At 28.5% G+C, this 22,603-nt stretch overlaps 1 protein-coding gene across 1 annotated transcript in view; it reads right to left on the reverse strand.

Annotated features, from left to right (window-relative positions):
• The window catches only part of LOC129985124 (alpha-glucosidase-like), a 624,230-nt gene that overhangs the window by 509,735 nt on the left and 91,892 nt on the right, over window positions 1-22,603 (reverse strand). Inside the window, exon 3 of the mRNA XM_056095042.1 lies at window positions 14,092-14,437. The gene's annotated coding sequence lies outside the window, so the exon portion shown is untranslated. The remainder of the gene's footprint in view (window positions 1-14,091; window positions 14,438-22,603) is intronic.

Below are 22,603 nucleotides of genomic sequence, written 5' to 3' on the forward strand. Positions count from 1 at the left end.
CTCAATAAAACATTGGTGTGAAGCTGTAATAAAAAATAAAGGCTACCCTACTAAGTACTGATAACTCATTGCAGGCATCAGCATGTAATGTATCTCGATAATTATTGCCGCTGAACATTTTTGTATTGTAAATATTTGAATTTTGATTTTTGTACTGAAATTAACATAAAATTCTCTTTAAAATGATATATAAGAGTTTGCATTTTGTGAAACGGTACATTTTATATAAGCGTGCAAAAATTTTCAAAAGTGTCCACAATTTTGGCCACCACTATACATTCACTAATAAAAATCAATTCCAGATTTTTTTAAGCGAATGCAATTTTCGAAACCTCACAAATTTTTAAAAACCTTTCACAACCTGAGAATAAGATATTTAAAAATGAACTATCTAGAAGAACTAACCTGTTAAGTATTTTAATACAAAAAATATATATATCTGTCAAATCTTGTACGAAATCAGTCAATGTGAATTTTGCTCAGTCTATCTGTCCATCTGCACGTAAGCTTGATAACAGAAAAATGCAATAAATGACATTTATGAAAATCAATACTCAACTTTATTACTAGAATTGCCAATCTAAATTCATTTTTTTTAATTTATCAGTCAATTCAATGTTTGTTTCTTCGTATGACATGAACACGATAAACTCGAAGACGAATCAAACGGATAAAAATCTTACATGAGGTCTTCACACAAAAGTTACATAACAGCATAGAATTTTTAATCTAATACATCAAAGGGAAGCGAAATAATAAGGGACAATCTGAGCGGGGAGACCTGAACTCCCCCAAGAGGGATGAAGAATTTGAGAAACAGGACGAACTTAATTTTCAGGAGTGATGCCAGCTTAGTCCAGGCAGTTAATGCAGAACGAAGATGAAGGAATAAAGCATGAGGCAAATGATTAAACCAGGGGGGGGAGTAGTTTCCCCAAAATTTTCTCGCATACTTTCTAAAAAAGATGAATTTGTGTTAAAAACGCGTTTTTCCAATCAAATTGAAACCAAGATTTTGACACAGTACAACAACTGAAGTCACAAAATCACTTAACAAATTCGATATACTCAAGTCATAACGGGATACTTAAGTCATTTAACATATATCGCTTTTACATGCTTTAGAAATTACAGACCAACTGAACAGACCCTTGTTGGATTTGGCTCAAATTTGATAGGTGCCTACACTATAGATTTTAAATCTGTGTATCAAATTTCATCTATCTAGATCTCTTCGATTTGTAGTTATTCTGTTAAATTTTATTCGAACATACCGGGTGACTTCCTCGATCAGATTTTCCTCAACATTTGAGAGAAATTTACAAATTAGGTGTAAAGATCACACGCCAAATTAAATCCGATTAACTAAAAGCGCTTTTGATTTATCTTTGTCAAAGACGAATATAATGCCGAAAATCGGTCTCAGAAAAATCAGATATATGGAGCAAGTTCGAACTTTTACATGCTTACAATGCTTTCTATATTCTTCTTTTTCTTAGAAAATAAAAATACACACTAAATTTTCCATAAGGTAAACAAAAACACAAAACGCTCCCCAAATCCTACAAATTGTTCGATGCACAAGTCTTTCATCCCTTTGCGTTGTTAAAATTTCATCACTGCAGTAAAATAAACTAAAAAAAAATGCCTTTTATATATTCAGTAAACAGTCAGACAAGGTTCAAATCTTTATGTATAAAACGGAATCGCCGTTTCTAACTAGCAGAATTGAAATAAATGAATGCTAAAACTTTTCTAAATGAATACTCAATTATAAAATATTAAGAGAACTTTACCTAGTGATCATTCTAGGAAATGTTCATTCCTTTGCTGCGAATCTTAACACATATTATTTAAATAAAATCCTCGCAAAACACTATAGTGATAATAACTAACCTGCGAAGATATCTAACTTACAAAAGAAACAATTTAACAAAAAACATTACACAAATTCCAGACACTTACTGTTTGTTTTACAATCCCGTGACTAGAACTTTTCGACGCATGCATTTTGCTAAAGTGTGATACGCGAAAGATGAGCGGTTATTCTTCCTGTTAATTCCTTGAATAAGCTAAATTCACTCATCCAATTTTTAGACGAAATAAACGTCTCGTAGCGCATGCGCAAAAGCGTGGAGAGCTTCAGAATCCGAGAATAAACTGTAAAATTAATCCAAAACGTTGCTTGCAACAAATTTAAAGGAAAAAAAAATATTTTTACGAATTGATTACAAAATGAAGTGAGTGGCATATTCAATCACTATAGATAATTGCCTATAAATCGGACAGGATGAAAAACTTTGTCTATCGAGGAATAAAAGAAACGATGCATCAACAAAGGTAATACTACTTGATGTTCGGTAAGACAATGTAATCCCCCCTTATATTTTTAACGTCTGTTGTTCTTTATCCTTTTTCTGAGAACTGGGACGAGAAGGACTTTAAAGTGGTTGGGTCTTGGGTTTGAGAAGGGGGTGTAGATGGAATTGGGTGTATTGAATATTACCAAGATCGGTTGTACTGGATAGTACTACTACAGACGCAAATTGAGAATAGAATTTCAATGTTCAGGTTAGAATTTTTTTGATTGAAAGGTGAGGATACGATACCGGTTACAGGCATAGATAAACTTTGTTCTAAATATGATTACTTGTTTATTTCCATTGAGACCAGCATAATTCAATATAAAATAACACTTTTGGAAAAATATTTTAATTCTATGCTCGATTAAGAAAAACAAGCATTTATAATAAACCATTGGAAAACTTCATTCTTAACATAGTTGATGAGAAGATTTTAGTTATTGTGTTAAAGATATTATAAAGGGATAAATGCAATTGATAATCGCTGTAGAGGACACTTTATCAATAAATTAAGTCAAAGAAAAGAATGCATAGAATAGTGTGTATAACAAGACTTTATAGAATATAAATTTGCTGTTGTATCTATAATATCATCAATAATTACATCGAGCGAGAAAGATGCAATCGAAAACAAGAGACAATATTAAGAACAAATCTTTTTGGTATTTATGTGTAACGGGCCTGTCTTACAGAGCGATGCACAAGTCGCGTGTTGATTATGTAACTGGGTTGCTATTAAAAATCTATATTATATTAAAACTGAGTCATCCGCTTTAGAGGTTGTAAATTGTACTGGATTCTCCGACAAAAACATTAAACAAGAAGTAAAGAAATGAATAAAACATTCAACTTTTTGCGCTTCCGGATTTATGCTCTATTGAAAAAGTGACTTGTTTTTGTAAGATTTACTTATCTTTAGAGCATATAAAGTTTTATTCATTCAGACATTTGGGAGATATAGATATAAACAAAGGTACAAATAGATTAGGCATAGATAGACAGACAAAATTTTATGTACTGTATAGAAAAACATAAAATTTTATGTACTGTATAGATAAAAAGATAAAGTCGAACAATTAAATGTTGATATCTATTAAAAAAATTAAAAAACATCATTTTAAATAATTAAAAAACATCGTTTTTTTTTTAAACACGTGAATTTGCATTTCTCCCATTTGTTCTTCTACGTTCAAGCTGAGGTTATTTCAAGTACGACTGATTCTGCTAAAATTGTTCAGCAGCAGCAGCATTCCGATTTTTCTTTTTTCGAAATGCTTTTAAAACTTACTTTGTAACACAGTTTTAAGAATATGGCTTCCATTATTTATGTTAGAAAGTGCTTAATGTGCTTTCTAAAGAAATGCCCTGAAGTATATTTTTCCTTGAAAAAAATCCAGACTATACTTTAAAGGTTTTTTTAAGCATATAAATAATGGTAAATTCTTTCAACTAAAATTTTACGTTCATATTTATTCGCAAATTTCTGATTTAAAATAAACTGGAAACCTCATGTTTTAAATAATATATTTTGTAACAGTAAATCGTAAGAATATCTTAACATTTTTTACGAATATAAATTACGTAATTAAACGGAATGATGATTTATCATACGAAGAAATACTCTATTTCTCATTATTATAATTTTTAAAAACATATCGCTAAATATTTTTATCCATTTCTGATTATTACAATTTTTGAAAAACATATTTAGATTTACTAGAATGTAGATATAACTCACAGAAATTTTGAATATGCCCGAAATTAAAATAAAATCTCTACAATGTCATGCTCTTAATTAGAATTTCCTTCTTAGAGAGTTTTTTTCCCCCCATTTTTGTTAATAAACTTTTCAAAACCCTCTCATCTTATTCAAATACGAATATTTTTGAAATATTTCCTACTTAAATAAATTTAAAGAAATATTTTTTTAAAGTTGTGGCTTTTTAGAATAAAGAAATTTTCTACGTATTCTAACCTTTCAAAATATGTTTTGCTGTGGAAAGTAAATATAATTCACAAAATTTGATAACATTCATAGTCTAATTTTCTATGGTACTAGAAATTTTAAAAAGCAGTGATTAGCAATGAAACGAAATACACAATAAAAAAACCCAGAATATAAGCAGAATTTTTTTTAGAGAAAATATGTTAGAAATTGTATAAATACATGCTTTTAAAGGGAATTGAGGGTGAAATTCTTTTGATATTCAGATTAAAATTCTAAAGGCCAATCAAACCGAATAAAAGGGTTGTTTTCATCTTTTAAATATGTATGTTTATATTACGTGGGTGCGTAATTGGGTAGATATTGGAATTGTAACAATCTTTATTTCGTTAACAGGAAGTAGTTTTCACATATTTTTAGAAATAGTTCTACACGGTATATTACAATCGTGTTCATTCTCAAGTAGGATGCTTTTCAAAAAAAAAAAAAAAAAAAGGATATATTGCATAAATTTCAATTAAGATTTTAATGAAACTTCTTGTTTCGAACCTCGATAATTTAAACAATTTTAAATTTACACTAGTGAGTTTCTCTGATTATTAATCAGTTTGCCTATTGATAAAAAAAAGTAACTCAAAGAAAATAAAAAGAAAGAATGAAAGAACCACGAACAAAAGATATATAGTAATTGGCCTTCAATAACTTCAATTTTATTTTAGACTTCACCGATTAGAATAACGTCTGCCAATCTGTTTGTGGTTACATGGCCGTGATAACTGAGTTAGGTGAAGAACATTTTAAATATAATCGAAATACAAAAAAAAAAAAAAAAAAAAAAAAATTTACAGATCTATGTAAATGAAAGTAAGCAAATCAATCCCATTATGAAGGTGCATTTTTCGAAAAGAATGCCAGATTCCTTAAACAATACATCAAAGTAAAACATAGTGGAACCAAAATGTGAAAACGCATGCAAAAAGCGAGGAAAATTTCTTTCTCATTTTTTTTTTCCAAGTTTAAAAAAAAAATGTTTAATAATGTTTGAAGTTAAACTTGCATAATAAAGAAAGTTTTTGAATGAGAAAAACGAGTAGAAGAAACTTTGATATTTTGATTGATATTCTGGTCTATTATTTTCATTTTAGACATACAAATACATATAATTATAGGGCCCAAGATAATGGTTCTAGTTTTATTTATTACCACCAGACATTTTATTTTTTGCAATTTTCCATGAGTTTTAATTTAGAAGAATTTATTTCGTTCTTTTTTCCAATTTATGCTACATAAAAAATAATACTCATTATTTCATTTAAAATTTGGCATTAAATATTAGAATTTCATACTAATAAAAAGTCAAATGCAATTTTTATGCCATTTTTCGATTTCTACAAGTTACATCCATAATTGCTGCTACACCTCTCTATATGATGAGTTTCTTCTGTTAAAACTCCTGAAGTTCAGATTTGAGAACTGGTACGAAATTGTGATCGAAATGCTGGAATAGGACCCAAGATTTATTCTGACGTTATAGCAGTTAATAGTTATTCACTATCTAGCTAGGTCAAGTCGCGCCTAGAATTCGAAAGAGACTCCAAAGGGTCTGCAAATGCCAATTACCCAGAAGGTTATCAGTGTCAGTCTGCGAAGATAATATTCTGCAAATTGATGAAATGAATGATTAACTATCGATGAGCGATTATCCCCGATGAAAATGACATCATTTTATGGAATACAAGTCACAATCTATAATGACTTTTATAAAAAGTTTCCTTACTAAAGGAATTTAGAGAAACGATGTATATTCACTCAATTTAGATCGATGCAATCTCAAGGAATTTATACCGATAACCAATAAGATCTATTATATAGGACCAATTGGATCTCAGTGGATTCATATCGATATAATCAATCAAGAAATTCATATCGATATAATCAATCAAGAAATTCATATCGATCTAATCAAGGAATTCGTATCGATCTAATCAATCGAGGAATTCATATCGATGAACTTGAATTATTATGTAATTAAATTTAATCGTTCATAAAATTGCAAGTTATTTGACTACATATGTAAGTATAAGTATTATTTATTTGTACTGGCTCGATTTAATCTTTTATATAGGACCAATAGGATCTCAAGGAATTTATATCAATATAATTAATCAATGAATTTATATCGATCAATTTGAATTATAATTTTAAATTAAATGCCGAACATGTTACCTGCAAATCAAACCATTGTGCTGAACAAAAGTCAATATTCATTAATATGCAAGGTGACAAAATGATATCGGATCAAAGGTAAAGAATGACCGAACGAATTAATTTCTCAATGTTTTCTGAGTTTTTTTTTTTTTTTTTGCTATGAAATTATGAACTAGAAATATCAAATGCCTCAAAGAGAACATAGCTAAATGATAGAGGGCGTTGGAAAGTTCATGATGTTTTTCTAGAAATGACTGAATTAGTCAAAGTATATCATGTGTTTGGCTACCATACCCCCCCCCCCCTCAATAGATTGTCAAAGATTATTTTCTTAGAGAAATGTATTAAGAGTTATCTTTCATCTTATAATCTTTGTTGTGAAGATAATGGTTTCTAGGTTCTCTCTCATAGTAACTTCCCCCTTTTAAGAGCTCAATTTTTGATTGAACAAAAATTTTAAGTACTTTTCAGGGACTTAAAAGGCTCTTCATAAAACACATCAAAGGCCATACAATATTATATTTCAGGCATAAAAATGCAAACTATAATATTAAATAAAGTATTTTAAAATTATCGTTCAGATGCAAATTTATTTTCTTTCTTTTACATTTCCAGATGCTTAAGTGAAGAACACTAATGCCATTTATTACATTCATCTTGCAAATAATAAATGAATATTTACAGTTGAAAATGGGGTTTCGAGATCGCAACGCAAGCGCCCTTATTTCGAACCAATGGACATCCAAAACTAGTTGTAAATTTTCCAACTACTTCTGGTTGTTTGTTTCACAAACATAGTCATATTCTTAAGGTCCAACTATCACAAATCGCTTTTTCCTTCAATCTCTCCACCTCCACAAATTAACGAACTCCATTTTGCTTTTCAAGGACCTAGAGAAAAGGCAAACACTTTTCCAAAGCCACGAGTACAGGAAAATCAAATTCAAAGAGTTTTTAAGGACTTTAGCCTTCTCATGTTTTTGATCATCTCTATAAACGGGTCCTAATGAAAAGGGCGCTTCATTTAGCCTGTCTTAATAAAAATTTTACAAATTCTTGATAATTATCAGCACACCAAAATAACATTTTCAGACACGAAAGCTGTGAAAGAGTACTTTATAACTTACCACCCTTTCTAATATCTCAACATATTTTCTGAGTGTCTATTGTAAAATTATAAGATTTCAAATAATTGTTATGTCCTACAATAATCCATTGTCACATCAGTATTGAATAATGTTCCTAAAAATTTTAATCACAAATGTTTTGTATAGTAATAAAGAAAGTGTTTTTAAAAAAATAAATGCCACATTTTATATTTTTTTCAGTTCCATAACGATAACACTAGAATCAAACGCATAATCGCCTTCTGCTAAAGAAAATGTCAGCGCAACATTGTTTCTAGTACAAAATGTGTCAGCAGCACAAAAAAAGAAAAAGTAGAAAATGAAAAGGGAGATAGCGATAAAATAAAGTGACATTATTAATTTTAAAAAAACATTTTAAGAAGAAAACAATTCTTAAAACATCTTATATCAATACATTGTCAACATCTTATATCAATACTTCCTCTTCTATCACATCCGTTTAAAAATAACGTCAAATATTTATTTTGACCTATGAATTTAATTAAAATACAATTAGTTATCATTATAATATAAACATATATTAATTATATATAATATCGCCATATAGTTTTTATTATATATCTGATCAAAATAAACAAAAATGAAAATTCTAAATTTCTTTCGTACACAAAAATTCGAGATAATCCTGCCTCGGACTGTCTTTTAAATTTCCACACAGAAATAAAATCGGTAAGTTATAGCAAGAAATTATGTAAACTATATATTTTGTAACTCGTTTCCTCTCAATTTACTTGTACTAAAATGCCGGTGTTTTTTTCAGTATTAATCCAATTATTTCTTTTATTCTGATATTTTTGAAATTTTGGCTTTTTATGTTGTATACAAGCTTAAATACAAAACATATATATTAAACGCTCATCCATTCTCAATCCCGTTACATTAAGAAATAATTTATTGGAATATTAGAAAAATATTTTAGCAAATGAAATACACTTTTTATTTATTTCTATCTAAGCATTTGGATGTTAGATTGAGCGCTGTACCAAAATGTTGAATTAATTTCTGTAGAAGTTACAAATTCAAACAATATAATTTTTCTATTAAAGCTCAAACTAGTTATAATTAAGATTAATTTACTAACTATAACGAAACATTTTCGAAAATAGTGATTTGGCATGATTTCAAAAATGATTACTTTTAACAGTTAAAAATTTTTTAAATTTCTCACGATTAATAACAATGCATTGAATAAAATATGAAGTGAAATGGAAAGAGCAAAAGGATTGCAAATAACTGATTTCATGAAACTATTCATTTATCTTTTCTTCCTCCAACTACATTGTTTCGAAAATTCGAATTCTACCCAAATCTGAAAAACACGGTCTCTTTCTTGATTTTACTATGTAGCAATCGATATCGTCTGCAGAAAGCCCCCTTCCTTTCTTAGAATATCTTATCCAAGTAATATCTTCTAAAGTCTTCTACCTGGAGTAAAAGCATGTGATATATGAACTGTCAGCAGAAGATGAACAATGGAAATGCTAGCTTTCCTGTTCTGTTGTTTGGAAAATATCATTATTATAATTTTGCTGATGGAAATGCTGAAGCTATTGTAGCATGGAAATGGAGTTTAGTTTAGATCCCTGTTTTGAAACTAAGCGAAGCGTGTTTTAAGACAAAATTAATAAATTTTAACCGTCGTCAGATGACGAGGACGACATCCAAACAAACAAACGTCTGTTTAGAATGCCAAGTCACGGCATTTGGAAGATATCTGATGTTTGTCATTAGGCATAAGTGTAAGGTGGATCGCAGAATTAATAAGGTTTTAAGTCTTTTATCCTATGATCAAAAACCAACATCTTACTAGCATTTACTTCAAATAATATTAAAAAAATAAATTATTTTTCTTATTTAGTATTAAATATTTAGCAGATGAAATATTAAAATAACCTATATTAATATAGTTTCCAGATAATAAATTTGAAAAGCGCCTATTTTTTACTTTTGAAAATCAATGAAAAATAATATATATGGCCGTTTTATAAATATCATTAGAAGTTATACATTAAAAACAACGCATAAAAAATGCGAATGAACAAGTTGCACATGGTTTAGTAATAAAGAACGTACAAATAAGATTATTTTATTATTGGACGACAGGAATATTAGTTTATCGGAAAGAGTGAAATTCTAATGTGTTCAGGTACAGAATCTAAGGCACAAAATGCTTTAGAATCTGTAAACTGAATTAATATGACTATGCCCGAATTGTAAAACAACTAGTTTTACTTTATGGCTGTGGAAATTTCACGTTTGAAAAAGCACTTGTATGGCAATGAAAAGAATATTCATTGAAAAACGAAATAAATATATATAAATTGGAATTATTTACACAGAGATTAGGAAAAATAGAACAATAGGCGGAAATCGAAAGAAAAATAAATAAATAATAAAATAGAAAAATAGATTTAGAAACGATTTCAATATGCATGGACATGATTAATTATGACATCCATTTTTGCTTACTCGAATCAATCATATTCTAGAGTTACATTCTTCACATCATATTTGGACACTTCTGTTCCACTACATGTTTATTGTCGCGGCACACTGCACGGAAACACATCACTTAAAAATTTAATGTTATTTAAAACAAAGATTTAATAGTTCTTAAATATGCAAATAAGTTTTTCATCAACACTATTTCTTCTATTTGCTTTATATTTTTTTGAAAGATTGCATGGTTTTCATTTATCTGTTTTAAAAAGAATGACGTATTTACAAAAAAGAACTTGAAAAAGTTGAAATATATTGATGTATATTTCCATCGATTGTGAACTAGCATGATTATTTCTTGAAACATATTTCAATTATAAAATTAAGTGCATTCAGATTCATAAAATAACGCATAATGCATATTTCTCCTCAAGATTTAGTTTAGTTTAGTTATATTAACGTCCCATATTAAATCAACAATAAGACTATTTTAGGACGGACTAGGTAATCTTAAATATTTTTCATCAAGAAAAAATTCAATAAAATTATCAAATTGAAATTTACAATTACTTTTGAGTGGAAAATTTCAATAATAAAATATAAGTGATAGATATGATTTCATTTTTGACTGATCAACAATAAAATATAATTGCAGTTTCTCCCCGAATTAAAATGACATTCAGATCTGAAAGATATATATTAGATAATTCGGTAAAACCGGATTTAAAAATTATGATATTATATTTTTATTTAATTTATATTAATAATATGCTTTAAAGAATTCAATTAAATAAATAGTAAGAAGAATCTTGAAAGAAGTCTTCTAAAATCAGATAATTTCAATGATCATTAGAATCATCAGTCAGTGTTTCCATACGTTCAAAACTAGTATTCCCACGAAAGAAATAAAATAATCTTAGAAATCATTGTCCTGAATCATTTTAAAAAGAGTTAGTAAAATTATTTTTATATATTGAAAACATAAATGTCAGGTTTAATTCGCAGGATATGAAAATATTTGTGAAAGAATTCCGTAAGAAAATATCTTTTTCATTATTTCGCATATATAATGTCAAAATAAACTGCCGCCTCACTTTTTGTCGTTGTCTGACAGTGGCTCATAATTCAAGGCTTCATTTCTAGAAAATGTAAGTTTTTATGATAAAGTATATTGTTAGTCTTTAAACTAAAATTTCAAAGGTCAAATTAATGCTTTAATGCTCATTATACCAATCTAACTTAAACATAAGGCTGCATTATATTTCTTAACAAAGGATAACATTAATAGGTCATAATTCAACCATTTATGAGAGAACTTTATTCAGTAACACAAACTGTGCGTTAATTTATAGCAGATAATTTGTACTGAAAAAAAAAAGGATCTATTCCAAACCATTTTTTTAGACTAGAAAAAAATATTCTGAGAAAGGAACACGCATCAGGGCACAAAATTTTAATAGTTCTAAAAATTCTTCTAAAGCAGAATTTTTATACCTTTTTTATTGTAAAGGAAAATAAATATTTTGAAAAAGTATTAAAGAACACATTTCATCTTTTTTTGTCGTCATTGCTTCAATGAAGTCACGTTTTTAATAACATACAATGGAAATATAATTTAAAAACAGGTCTTAATACAACGTAATTAATGTGTTTTATTTCATTTAAAAATTATAAAAGAATATAAAGTTCTTTAATTGCCATTATTTAAAAAAGGAAAGTCAAAGCAATCAAATCCCACTACACTACTGATTTATTTTTTAAAGATATTTCAGTGTAAATTATCTCCGCATATCATACCAATTTACATATCTAACTAATTAAAATAAAAAAGTAACGATATTATTAATTACATCAAGAAGCATTATGGGAAGGAATGTAATTAACGAGAATATGTAAAAAAAGAGAAGCATAATTTATTTTACTAAAAATATTATTCCTACCTTTTCTTTTTAACGTGGAAAAATCATTTTTAAGAATTAAAAAAATAATTTGTAATTATACAGAGAACGTTTACTATATTTAATTTATATTATATAATCAGAAAAAAAAGGCAAAATTGCTTTTGAACGTAATACTGCAAACAATATAGAGGTAAGTAACAATTACTATAAGTTGCATCAATTAGAGAATGGAAGCATTTAACTGAAAAAAAAAATCCCAAATTAGAGTGATCAAACTGAAAAGCGAAAATTGAAACGATTTGTTTCTCTTTCTACAAATTTTAAAATCCCATGCAAGATTCCGAAATTTCTGCAATTGTTTAATTAGCTAGATTATTTTCTATCTCCGTCCTTTGGAATTCTTAATTTTTATTTTATATAAAGATGTCTAGTATATTGCAACACATAATTAAATGAAAATGGAAGAATTTTTTGCTCATTAACTAATAATGAGTAGATGCAGTACTGTTTTATTAGAATATATATATATATATATATATATTGAATAAACGTTTTTTAATACTTAACATTATGCATTCTCTTTGTCATTATTTATTTAATTATTTATATCGGAAATCTCCTGAGATATGACTAAGAATTAAAATCACAAAGATAGATTCAAAATCCGGAAAGAAATTTATTTTATTCTTATGAAGATTAATAAAGAATTGGCATGTACAGCAGGAATAAACACACTATAAAAAAGAGTTATGTTCTTGTTAATCAACCTTATTATTATAAAAGAATGTCCAAGAGATACGAACTATCTAGAGACATTATCACACTAAATAAAAAAAAAGCAAGATAACCATCGCATAAAATAAATAAGTAAAAAACAATATTAAATACATTATTTCGATATGATTTTTGAAAGTCAAGGCATTTTACAAACGAGCATAAATTGCTAAGTCAAATTTTCTGAATAATTTAATTCATTTTTTTTCTGCTAACACTTTGAAAAAAATCAGTGAGATGGGAAGATTTCATTATTTATTAAACTTTAAACTTTTTAGGAAATAACAAGTTAATTAATGACGGATAAAAATATAACAAAACCAACCAAGATCAAGAATATACATACGTATCATGCCTGGTTCCCTTCATAGAATTAAATAACAATAAAGCGCTGTTTTTCTACATTAGCAACATTCTCTTTACAATATTTAATAAAAATAACGATGGAAAACAAGGCTTTAAATATGTCATGGTTTCTTCCGAATAAACTTAATGTTAAAAATATCGCTTGGTCAATAAATAATTAATAACTGCAACTAACATAACAATCACGGGTAATAGTTTATAATTATTTCTTTGTTGACCTTATAATTTTTCTTATGAATAAAGACATTGTGACAATGCAAATGTGTTCAGAGAAACCCATAAATATACCGATGAAACGATGTAATAAATTAAAGAATAATATAATCATTGCTATAAATAATGATAAAATGCACAACTGCATGAATGAACAAAAAATTCAGTGGCATAAAAAATCATTATAATGATGTAGAATTGCAAAGTAAAAATTAAATAAATATAAAGTGACGATTCTTATTCTTTCATATTTCGTATAAATTATGAAATGAAACAAGATATATGATTACGTTATAAACTAAAACATATTTAAAACTTAATTTTTTTAAAAACCATACATTCTTTATTTTTTTTAAAATTCAAATAAACGCGACATAAATTTTTTTTTACTATGTGCCTACATAAGATACGAATACTCTTTTCAAATCTAAAATATTTTTTTTCTTTTAGTAGTTATTTATTGCATTTTGACGATACAGCTAAATTAGGAAAATTGACAATAAGTATTACGAAATGCTACATGTAATTTAAGCATGAATAAATAAAACCAAATTTGACCTTTTATCCCATTCAACGACAAAATACAAATAAAAATCAAAGACTAAAAAAGATTTGAAATGAAATTTATCATGATCTCTTCTAAATTTATTTTTAAAAAAAGACAAAAAGAACAGAAAAAGTAATTAATACCGAAAAAATAAACTACAAGAAACTCTGATAACAAGCTTACTCACCGGTCTGAAGAATCCCTGCAGTATCACCAACTATTTTCCAAAGGTATGCCACTACGAGAAGTCCGAAGAAAACTGACCAATCACAAAAATCCGAAAAGTAGACACCCCCGCTGAAAGGGTGAACGCCACAGAAGAATCTTTCCGCACTGAACGGAGGATGGGGATCAAAGTGGAGGTGATTTCTTCCAACTCCGGGATGCAATCGAGTGCCAGAGGGCGCCACGAGTGCATCCTCGGACAGGAGGTATACCCTTTATTCCCCTTTCTTCGATAAGATTCCGGAAGTGGAGGTGACTTCCTGTAGGTTTGCTCAGACACAATAGGTCGTATAGATGAATCATAAATGCTATATAAAAATACAGATTGTCAAAGAATTTATTTTTCAATAAATAAAATAGAAGTTAACTTGCATCAACTTAGTTTATCTAAATGCTTTTCAATCAATTTATCGTAAAATATTAAAATGCTATCACATATACTATTAAAACGTCATTTACTGAGTTTAAATGGAGACTTCATTGTTTAAAAAATGAGCATTTTGAATAATTCTAACAATTTGTTTGTGAATATCAATAAGATATTACATACTATTTAACCCTTAACTGGGAGGCGGGGGTGACAATTCAGAACATAACTGGGGAGGTGCGGGGGATACTTTCTAATGAAAGTATTACTATGAAAATCAGCCAATATATTCTACAGATATTTTTCTTGTTATATAAATAGGTTTTCGAAATTTTTCAAAGTATATTATCATTGAAAGAAAGAAATTGCGTTTGAACATATATTTTCTTCTCAAATTACATGTTTTAACAAGTAATATTCTTGAAAAAACATTTTTTACTTTTTAAATCATATTTATTTTTTTAGTATACGAAGTTATGCAGAAAGCAATGGAATGGAATGGAAAATTCGACATTTATATGAATAATTATAAAAAATGACAATGGGTAAAATTCACCCTTTTTTTTTTATGAGCATGATTCTTTATAGAAACTTGTAAACATTCGTAGCACGGTTTACGAGGGCATTTTAAACATACAAGTTAAGTACTAGAACAAAATTAGCCTGTACATTCTGTTGACATTTTTTTTTGATATATTAATGCCTTTTAGAAAATTTAGGAAATACATTATCACTAGAAAAATTAATTATATTTGTGCATACATATCAGAATCAATCGAAAGCGAGCCTTTATCGAAAATATCTTCTGCACAATGATCCTCATCACTAAAATTACTTTCTGCCCTATTTAAAAGTCTCTGGAGCTGCTTCATAACGAGGTTCAGTAAGTGGATGATATTTCAAGGAACTAGTTTTAAAGCTATCTTCTTAGCTTTGTATAATACTGGGGCACTAAAAGGGAGATGCGGTATCACAGATGTCGCGTAAAGAAATAGCTGGAATATTTAAAAAAGCATTCGCTGAAACTAATTAAAAAAGTCCACGTGTAATGAAGATCACAAAATAGGAAGTTACAGGGTAAATCCATTCTATTGAGCTAAAAATAGAATAGAGGTGACCGAAAGACCATTCTTAACGGTCTGAGACACCGTACCTCCCCAGTTAAAAGTTATATAAAAATTCATTTAGCTATTCTTGATAATTATGAAGAGAAACAAAAAATTTTCAGTTTGTAGTTGATTTCTTCTTACTAGCAAAGTTTTATTAAGTATCTTTTATTTTATATATGTCATGCAATATTGAAATATATTGTTTCATTAAATATATCTTAAACTGTCCGTTAATAAAATATCCTAACTGTCCTTCATTAAATATATCTTAAACTGCAGAAGTCTAAATCTTTCATCTATGGCCATCGGGTATGCACAAACTGAAGCACAGAATAAATCTATTTTGAAATTGGAAAGAAATGGAATTTTTATTTGCTTTCAAAAATGTACTGTTTAAAAGCATGTTTAAAATTACTTTAAGATATGTAGAAAATAAGAAGATTGAAATTTATTATAATATTGAATTATATTAATAAAATAATATTTAATATTTGAAATTAGAGGGTTACACGTATACATAAAAAGGGGTGCTATGACAAGTGCCATTTACATGAAAATATGAACAGAATAAGAAGAAACAACTTACATAAAAGTATACAGAAGGAGAAATAATTGACTGCTCCCCAAAAATGCCGCGATATCGCTTAATCAAATTTCTCCTACACATCGACAAAATTGGGGGGGGAGGCAGCACTTAAGTCACGTTGTATTTAAACTAGAAAATTATATTTTATCATACTGCTTCAAATTTTTTTTATATGGACTCAGGAAAATCTAAAACATGAGAAATCAACAAAATCTTTAAGTCAAATTTTTGGATGATTATGTATATATTTGTCTTATTTTTTCCATACATGAAAAAGTGAAAATTCTAAATGAAATACAATAAAAAAATATATTGCAGAACTGCAAAACACTATGAAATATTTTTTTTAAAATTAAATTTTTATTTTTTTTATCTAATTTGATTGTTGCCACTCTGAGTGCACGAAGGCAATTAAAATGGAGAAAGGAAACAATACGAATATAAAGATAATGCAGGAAAGGAATCAATATGCTAGAGAAACACAAGTGCCAAAATCGCCCTCAAATTAGTGATTTATCTGAAGACCAAAAGTAACCCTGCCTTCCTATGAATGGAAGGGTACTAGAGCTGCAGAAAGGTCAGATTCGGTTAACAGCCGAGCTAGCAGATTACACTTTCTTTTCCTCCCGAAATGAGCCTTCTTTTTCTCAAACACCCTCTCGTTTCTGTCTCTCTCTTTTATGCCGGTTTATGAGTTTCGGTATCGGTTCTAGTTGTTTCGACAGAAACACATCTGGTTTATTGAATAATATTTCCCTTTTGTTATAGGAAAGAAAAAAATGCCAGATGGATAATTTTTTAAAATGTTCCTTAAAATGAAAATTTTTATGAGCGATTACTTATTAATTAACATTACATATAATCAGAAGCAGTGGTCTCTAAAAAAAATCCTCGCATGCTTTTTAATAATTTGTGTGCTTCTAAAAATACAGACCAAATAATACCCTTATAAAATTTGGCTAAATATTTGATAGGTGCCCATAATATAGATGTTAAATCTATGTACTGTATTTTATCTATCTTGCTCTCTTCGTTCTGTAGTTATTGTATTATCTTGTATTCGAACAGACGGACTTCCTATAAATATATTTTTCTCAAAATTTGAGAGAAATATACAAAATTTGGTGTAAAGACCACTAAATTTCATCCAATCAGCTCAAAGCGTTTTTCACGGATCTTTATCTCAGACGTACAGATGGACACATTTTCCTAAAATTGTTTTTTCCGATTCAGGAAAGTCTAAAATATAGAGATTCATGAATATTTCGAGTTAATATTTTGACGATAACAGTACTTTATCTATAGTTCATATCCGGGAAAGTATAAAAAAATATTAATGTTGCAGACTATTTGTATAATATCTTAATTGAAATTCATTTTTAGGCAAGCATTATCGAGCTGACTGCGCGAAGAAGGAAGTATATGTGGTGAGGGGAGTTATGTTCTGACACTTTTGTCTGCAGGACGATCACTTCAGTATTCATTATTTGCTGCTCTCAAAATTACAAGAAATTCATAAATAACATGCAATTTTTTTATCCTACAGTACTTCAATTCTGTATCTTTATAGATAAATATCCAAGAAAACATTTTGCCTTCATATTACATAAACATACTCCCACAATCTTGCTAAAACATACGCAAGATTCTTGCAAAGTCTCCTCGACTAAAAGATTCCATTTTGTAGAAGAAGAATCTTAGAAGAAGGAAATGGAATTTGAAAATTGTATGAGTATGAGATATTAAGATTTTAGAAAATCTCTCAAAATTTGTAAAGATAAATCCCCATATGAAATTAATTTTGATTCAAGCAACAACATTCAAACTTCAACAAATTCAATAAATATATGAAAAGAAAATGATAGATAGATAGATAACAAAAAGAAAATCTTACAAGACTTCGAGAGCTACTGTTTGATCAATCGAATTTATGATTTTCCCCTTTTGGTGATAGAAAATTGCTGGTCTTTGCCTTTGTATTTTTTTTTTATCTTAGAAGATTTTTGAAAGTAATTAAAATATCGGGAAATCATTTCAACTATTTTCAAACAAAAGAGATCCGTCACTTATAATGGAGTATTAACAACAGTTTAAGATATCTCGACCACTTTCGAATAACTTTTAAAAAATGAATGGCACTTGAAATATTTTTCTTTGCTCTTTCAGAAAACATTTATGCAAAAAATCATATGGTAGAAAAAATTACAATTTAAAAAATTTTCAAGTATTTAATAAAATATTTTTTGATAATATACATTAGATCTCTTGTTCTGAAACTAAAACAAATGGCCAGTTAGGTACAATTCAGTTAGGCCAGTTAGTGAAAATTTTTGCAAAACCATAGTTTTATGAGGAGCAAAAACTTGGAGAGGAGAATCATTTAGATGCAGTCCATTGCTTTCACCACAGCTCTAACTCTGAGGTCAATTTCAGAGTTGTCAAAAATTATTTCTGAACAAGACATAAATATAAATATATTATAAATTTCCAAAGTATCATTTTCTTTTAAATGGCATTCCACAAAATGTGGTTTAAAATTTTATATTCATATCTAACTCCCCCTACCCATTTTATCTAATATGTTTTATGATACACTTTCACCTTTTTTTATATTTTATATTTCATTTAGTTATGTAAGTAATATATGCAATAAAACACATTTTAGTATTATTACAACCATTTTAACTTGAAAGTTAAGGCGCCATACGACTTACAATAAGTTTAATCAAATAAAATGGTAACTTAAAATATTTTCAATAAAATTAAATGCATTTTTTTTGTAAATTCTAACACTTGATTCCAATACAGAATAAAAAAAACCAAGTGCGAATAAAACAGAATTACTTGTTTCTTTAAATATTCAGAAAATAAATTATTCATTGTATCAGCTTGATGTGCAGAATATATTCATTTTAGAAGACTTTAATTATTCATTGTTTGTGAAAGTTAATTCGACATTTGATGAAAATACCTCGGGATTCTTAATAAATTATGCATAGGATACTCATAAAAGCATAACTTCTAATGAAGTTCTAACTTAAAGGGATTTCTGAAATTTCTTGTAAAATTTCAGTTTTTAAAGTCTTTATTTTTAAATTAAACAACGCCAGATCGTAAACAAGTCAGAAGGATTGTTTTTCTAAACATACATTTTTTTCCCTCTGAAACAGCAAGACGGAAAAAGAAAGACAAATTAATTCCACCTAAAAAAATAAAATAAGTTATTTCTTTAACTTTTTACAGTCAGGATTTTTTTATGTATAGAGACATTTGAAATTATTCGTAAAGGAAAAAAAAAATATTATTTCAACAAAATTCAACTTTTTCATTAACATCATTTGAACATGGCTTTAAAATTAAAAATATTTCAGGAAACAATCTTTATTTATATCTTTGAATTGTACTTTTGAGTGCTATCTTGCTTATTGCTCTGCGTATTTCTTGCATTCAAGGCTCCATATGCGAGTATAAAAATATGCGATACTATTTTACAAAATTCAATTTAATTTCGGAGTTAGTTCAGTTAAAAGTGTATTTCAAGTTTGGAAGTCAGGCCAAACATTCATTTATTTTTACTTGAAAATTAGATCATGATATTAAAAAATGTGAACAAAAATTGTTGTTAGAAAATATCTAGATCTCAGTTATTTTTTTAAGTAAGGTAAATTTTATAAGTTTGACAAAAATATTTTCTTCCTTTAAGCCTCTTCTTTCCTTTACTTCATTTTTTTTTTTTTGTATTTCAAATAATTATCAATGAAAGGACGTAGTCCCATTTAGTTTAGAAAAAATAAGAACTTTATTATAATACCAAATTCAAGCAACTAGCGTAGAATCCTACAAAATTTAATGAGCATTTTTGATTTTATTTTGAAAAAAAAAGAAGCGGCACATTTCAATATTCTGAAGATCGTATCAGCCATATTATTTAATGTAGGAAGAAAAATTAAGAAAAGGTCTTCAATATATATAAATTTAAAAAATAGTTAATTATTTATAACTCGCTCCATTGTTTATTTCCCATCTCTTATTTACTATTAAAACCAATATTGGTGAAAATTCTCAAACGTTTTTAAGAAATATGAATCCAAAATTGCATATTCTCATTTATGGTAACAAAATTTCACTAACATCTATGGTAACAAAATTTAGTAATGTTTAATATTGACATAAGTTCGTGATTTTTATTTCCTTGTCCATCAATAAACCAGTGGCAATATTTCATGTTCGCTTCTTTTCTTTCGATATGTAACAAAAAAATTGATTTTGGTTAGATTGACGTCCCGTTTGAAAGCAACACTTTTTGGATGGACCTTCGTAGGTTTGAGCCACGATCAGATAATGAGGACGATACACTTGAACTAGCTGCCCTCTCCAAACTAACCTTCGGGGTGGGGGCACCTCGCAATGAGGATTAGATGCTTCCGGTGTGATGGTTGTATCTCGCCACCCTGGAGGGTACACAAAAAGGTGGGGGATCTGGCTCCTCCCATCGATGACGGGACGTATTTCCTTCGGAAAGGGTGGCCGGTGGTGGCCCTTAGGCATCAACCATAATTCCCGTCAGTGTTGCTGTTGCGGCGGAACGATCATTTAGTATTAACTGAATTAGGTCTCGCACTTAGAGCTCTACGATTCCTAGGCCAAGATCTTAAGACTAGGGCATCGCAATCCCATGTAAAATAAGAATTGCGAAGTCCTCACAATACGATATTTCAATCCATCTTTCTTTACACATTGTCTAGATTTTCAAAAAAGTTATTGAATATCCAGAAAAAATGTATGTAAGTGACATGAAACGAAACAAAACCCTTTTCTTGGAATTACTTCAGAGTAATTAGAAAATAAGTAAATGGTTGTTATAAAAGGCTTCTTTATATAAAAATTAAATTGCATTGCTGACATTTTCACTTATCGAAAATTAATGTCGTTCACAGAAATTTTTCATTTACATTCAATTGCTTTGTAATAAAAATATGTAAATTTAAATAAAAATTGACTCTATTGTATTGTACAGGAAAAAACGTTTAGCGTAAGAACTACAACGTTTAATATTTTTAGTTTTGAAGTAGAGAACATATCGATCCCTCATTTTCAATTAGCAAGTGACATTCCTGGAATTTCTTGCTCCAGTTTTTAAAAGCAGAAGTAAGAATCTGTTTTTTCCATGGTACGGAGTTCATATTATTTTGCCTGGAACAAAATGATCTGAATTGGTTTAAAGAAACTACTACGATACTAGATCTGTTGAAAGCACTAATCATTATTGCCTGTGAATGAATTACGAAACCAAAATTTAATGAGAAGTTGAATTTAGTGTTAAAGACAAAATTGGAATTCTTGACAGCTATGAATGTTTACTTAAAATGAAATCAGTCAATGCTGTGAAACAATACAAAATTTAAGTCTTAATTTTTTGAACAATTATAAACGTTTTATCAGAGTGAAATCAAGTAATAAATGTTTATGATTTCGATAGGACCAAATGCATTGAAGAACGGTAGAGGGGCAGATCCATACGAACATTCCCATACGGGTCATAAACTTCCAATAAATTATGCGTAACTCTTTGAAAAAAAGGGGGTAGGAAGCGATTAGTCTAGGTTTGCTGAAAACATGTTATCTGTTGGCAAGAGTATTTGGCTGGAAAATATATTGTTTGATGCTTAAACAAAAGGAAAAAGCTGTCTGTCTGTCTGTTTCAGTGTGTATGTGCTGGCTCTGTACAAACCAAACCATCTGACTTATGCCTATCAAATTTGGCAAATATATACTTTGGAGGGTAGAAAAGTGATTTTCGGAGGGATTTTCAAAAAATTATCTATTGAATGATATTAAATTTTTTACCGTATAATTTTTCTTTCTAAATTTAATATTTTTTTAGAAATACAGGGTGTTTTTTTTTAAAGTGAAGGTACTCAGAGACCTCTGTACCATGAACTATCAGCCTCAAATGCACCAAATTTGGTATGGGGACTATTGACGACATGGAAAAAAGGAATCCGCGAGAAAAAAAAATGAGTTTCAAAAGTTGCCGATAGGGGAAAATGTGGCACTTTACGCTTTAAGACAGCTAAAATTTAGCATAAAACATGGAGAAAAATTGAAAAATGCAAAATTCCGATTACGTAGTCAACACCAGCGCCAATATTTTGAATTATAAAAAGAAGCGGGACATTGAAAATCATTTCAAGTATTTCCATATTTTGCCCTATCGACAACTTTTGGAGCTAAATTTGTTTTTCACGGATTCCTTTTTCCCATATTGTCAATAGTCCTAGTACAAAATTTGGTGGTTTTACGGCTGATAGTTCAGGCTACAAAGGTCTCTGAATACCGTCAGTTAAAAACTGTACTTCCCTTGGAAAGATTTTAGAAAATTTGATTACAATTTTAATTAATTAAAAATTAA

This window comes from Argiope bruennichi, chromosome 9 (genome assembly GCF_947563725.1).
Source record: "Argiope bruennichi chromosome 9, qqArgBrue1.1, whole genome shotgun sequence".
Lineage (NCBI taxonomy): Eukaryota > Metazoa > Arthropoda > Arachnida > Araneae > Araneidae > Argiope > Argiope bruennichi.